At 44.7% G+C, this 3,689-nt stretch overlaps 1 long non-coding RNA gene across 1 annotated transcript; it reads right to left on the bottom strand.

Annotated features, from left to right (window-relative positions):
- Positions 1–1,378: 1,378 nt before the first annotated feature.
- LOC121845487 lies at positions 1,379–2,765 on the bottom strand. Its single transcript, XR_006082588.1, has 2 exons — positions 1,586–2,765; positions 1,379–1,523 (listed from the first exon to the last, which is right to left on the bottom strand). It is a non-coding gene; the product is annotated as an uncharacterized LOC121845487 (long non-coding RNA).
- Between the last annotated feature and the right edge of the window lie 924 nt (positions 2,766–3,689).

The following is a 3,689-nucleotide window of genomic DNA, read 5'->3' as shown; positions in this document are numbered from 1 at the left end:
CAAGACATCAGTCAGGAAGTTGAAGCTTGGTCGCAAATGGGTCTTCCAAATGGACAATGACCCCAAGCATACTCCCAAAGTTGTGGCAAAATGGCTTAAGGACAACAAAGTCACGATATTGGAGTGGCCGTTCCTATAGAACATTTGTGGGCAGAACTGAAAAATCATGTGCGAGCAAGGTGGCCTACAAACCTGACTCAGTTACACCAGCTCTGTCAGGAGGAATGGGCCAAAATTCACCCAGTTTATTGTGGGAAGCTTGTGGAAGGCTACCCGAAACGTTTGTCCCAAGTTAAACAATTTAAAGGCAATAATCCCAAATACTAATTGAGTGTATGTAAACTTCTGACACACTGGGAATGTGATGAAAGAAATAAAAGCTGAAATAAATCATCCTCTCTACTATTATTCTGACATTTAATAAAGTGGTGATCCTAACTGACCTAAAACAGGGATTTTTGTTTACCAGGATTAAATGTCAGGAATTGTGAAAAACTGAGTTGAAATGTATTTGGCTCAGGTGTATGTAAACTCCTGACTTCAACTGTAGGTTGTAATGCTTACATCATCTCAACGTGGCCTTGAGTCTCGGTTTGATCATTAACTTGTTTGTTTGTTGTAGACACAGAACCTTCAGTCATATATTACTCTGCAATTCATCACTTCCTAACTTCCTGCATTCATTATCATAACTCATGACTTACGAATGTGGCTATATAATCACACATAGATACAGTCATGTCCGTTACATAGGCAATCAGCATGGGTTTACTGTACCCTTTACATGGGCAATCAGTATGAGTTTACTGTACTCTTTACATGGGCAATCAGTATGAGTTTACTGTACTCTTTACATGGGCAATCAGTATGAGTTTACTGTACTCTTTACATGGGCAATCAGTATGAGTTTACTATACCCTTTACATGGGGAATCAGCAGGATTTTATGAACAATAAATCCTGTTGTGTGATTGCATATAAAATAACATCAAACATGCTTTATTTCTCAGATATACAACGTTAAGTTCATTTCATTACACCGCCACATGAAAACAAGGATAATAGAAGGATACATGAGTCATGATTGACGCAGAGCCTGAAATAACTTTATTTTCCGTCTCCACATGCCTGGTGTCCCACCCCCCCCACCTCCACCCCTCCACCCCGGCGCTGATGGAATGATGACATGATTGTGTTCAGATCCATTATTTTAATAAATCACAAAGTTATAAAGTCATATTTCCTTGTGGATCTTGACATGCTTACGAAAAAGTTCACAAAGTGTTTGTTTTTTTCTGTTCTGTTCCACACAACGTTTATTACCTCTAAATCGTACCACCACCAATCTCCTTTTAGGAATAACAAACACCACTCACAGATTACGCTCATTTGGTAAAGTTGTTTATTACATATTACACGGATTTAACACTCTGATATAAAAACAAAATATGCATTCTATTCACTGGTCCTATGAATGTAATGTACACACAGCCTCTAGCCAACGGGACGCTAGGCTAACTAAACCTGGTTAGCTACACCTGGCTAGCCAACGGGACGCTAGGCTAGCTAAACCTGGCTAGCTAAACCTGGTTAGCCAACGGGACGCTAGGCTAGCTAAACCTGGTTAGCCAACGGGACGCTAGGCTAGCTAAACCTGGTTAGCCAACGGGACGCTAGGCTAGCTAAACCTGGTTAGCCAACGGGATGCTAGGCTAGCTAAACCTGGTTAGCCAACGGGACGCTAGGCTAGCTAAACCAGGCTAGCCAACGGGACGCTAGGCTAGCTAAACCAGGCTAGCCAACGGGATGCTAGGCTAGCTAAACCAGGCTAGCCAACGGGATGCTAGGCTAGCTAAACCAGGCTAGCCAACGGGATGCTAGGCTAGCTAAACCAGGCTAGCTAGGTCTACTACCTACAATCTGCAGAGCATGCGCCAGGCCTCCATCAGACCTCCTCCTCAGGGACCCTTTACTTTACACAATATACTTTTGGTATAAATACTCATCTATATATTTTTTTTATACAATTCTGGTATTTTAAGAGCTCAAGATAATAAAAAAATAGCTTTTGCCTCCAAATTCTGAATCTGGGTAACGATGGAGAGAGAAAAAACAAGAAGAAGAAAAGAAAGACGATGTGTCACATTTGACAGTGGACTCATACAGCTACCCCAGTATCTGGTCGTTTGTAACAGAAACATTTGGCTACTTTGTGGCCAAATGAACACAACCCACCTCTGTTGCAAGAAAGTTAGAAAAAAAAAAGTGAGAGGGAGAGAGAGAGAGAGAGAGAGAGAGAGAGAGAGAGAGAGAGAGAGAGAGAGAGAGACAGAGAGAGAGAGAGAGAGAGAGACAGAAAACTAACTCACAGACAGACAGCCTAAAGCAGAAAACTAACTCACAGAGAGCAAGGTTTTTGACAGACCACGAGCAGCAGAGTTTTCAGGAATGGCAAAGACGGTTGATTACATTTTTAGATTTCGAAGAGCAATTCGCTTTATAAGTAATGACATCTACCTCCTTAATTCATCCACACAAGGACAAAGGAGGGGCCATGCCAAGACTTTGCGGTTGTTTCACAAGGTTGCTACACTGAACCAGCATTGAAGTCCCTAATTTTCCTAGTTCTAAGTGCTGGAGAGGTCTGAGGTAAAGGTAGATATAACCTGTGACCAGCAAGGCAGGAGAGGAGGAGAGGGAGAGAGGATGAAGAGACAGAGAGGATGAAGAGAGGGAGAGAGGATGAAGAGAGGGAGAGAGGATGAGAGGGAGAAGAGAGAGAGAGAGATGAGAGGAGAGGGAGGGAGAGGGAGAGAGGATGAGGAGAGGGAGGATGAAGAGAGGGAGAGAGGATGAGAGAGAGGGAGAGAGGGATGAAGAGAGGGAGAGAGGATGAGGAGAGGGAGAGAGAGAGAGGAGAGAGGAGAGGAGAGAGAGGATGAAGAGGAGAGATGATGAGAGAGGAGAGATGATGAAGAGAGGGAGAGAAGATGAAGAGAGGGATGAAGAGGGAGAGAGGATGAAGAGAGGGAGAGATGAGGAGAGGGAGAGGATGAAGAGATGGAGAGAGGATGAAGAGAGAGGATGAGAGGGAGAGGATGAAGAGAGAGAGGATGAGGAGAGGGAGAGAGGATGAAGAGAGGAGAGAGGGAGAGGGAGAAGAGATGGAGAGGATGAAGAGAGGGAGAGAGGATGAAGAGAGGGAGAGAGGATGAAGAGGGAGAGAGGATGAAGAGATGAAGAGGGAGAGAGGATGAAGAGAGGGAGAGAGGATGAAGAGAGGGAGATAGATGAAGGATGAGAGAGGGGAGAGGATGAGAGAGATGAAGAGATGGAGAGAGGGAGAGATGAAGAGGGGAGATAGGATGAAGAGAGGGAGATAGGATGAAGAGGGAGAGGATGAAGAGAGGGAGAGGATGAAGATAGGAGAAGATGATGAAGAGGGAGATAGGATGAAGAGAGGAGAGAGGATGAAGAGGGAGAGGGATGAGAGGGAGGGATGAAGAGGGAGAAGAGAGGGATGAAGGGAGAGGGATGAAGAGAAGGAGGAGATAGGATGAAGAGGGAGAGAGGATGAAGAGAGGAGAGAGAGAGATGAAGAGGGAGAGAGGATGAAGAGAGGGAGAGAGGATGAAGAGAGGGAGAGAGGATGAAGAGAGGGAGAGAGGATGAAGAGAGGGAGAGAGGATG

Source organism: Oncorhynchus tshawytscha, unplaced genomic scaffold, assembly GCF_018296145.1.
Source record: "Oncorhynchus tshawytscha isolate Ot180627B unplaced genomic scaffold, Otsh_v2.0 Un_contig_4380_pilon_pilon, whole genome shotgun sequence".
NCBI lineage: Eukaryota > Metazoa > Chordata > Actinopteri > Salmoniformes > Salmonidae > Oncorhynchus > Oncorhynchus tshawytscha.
This window is presented reverse-complemented; position numbering and strand designations above follow the sequence as displayed.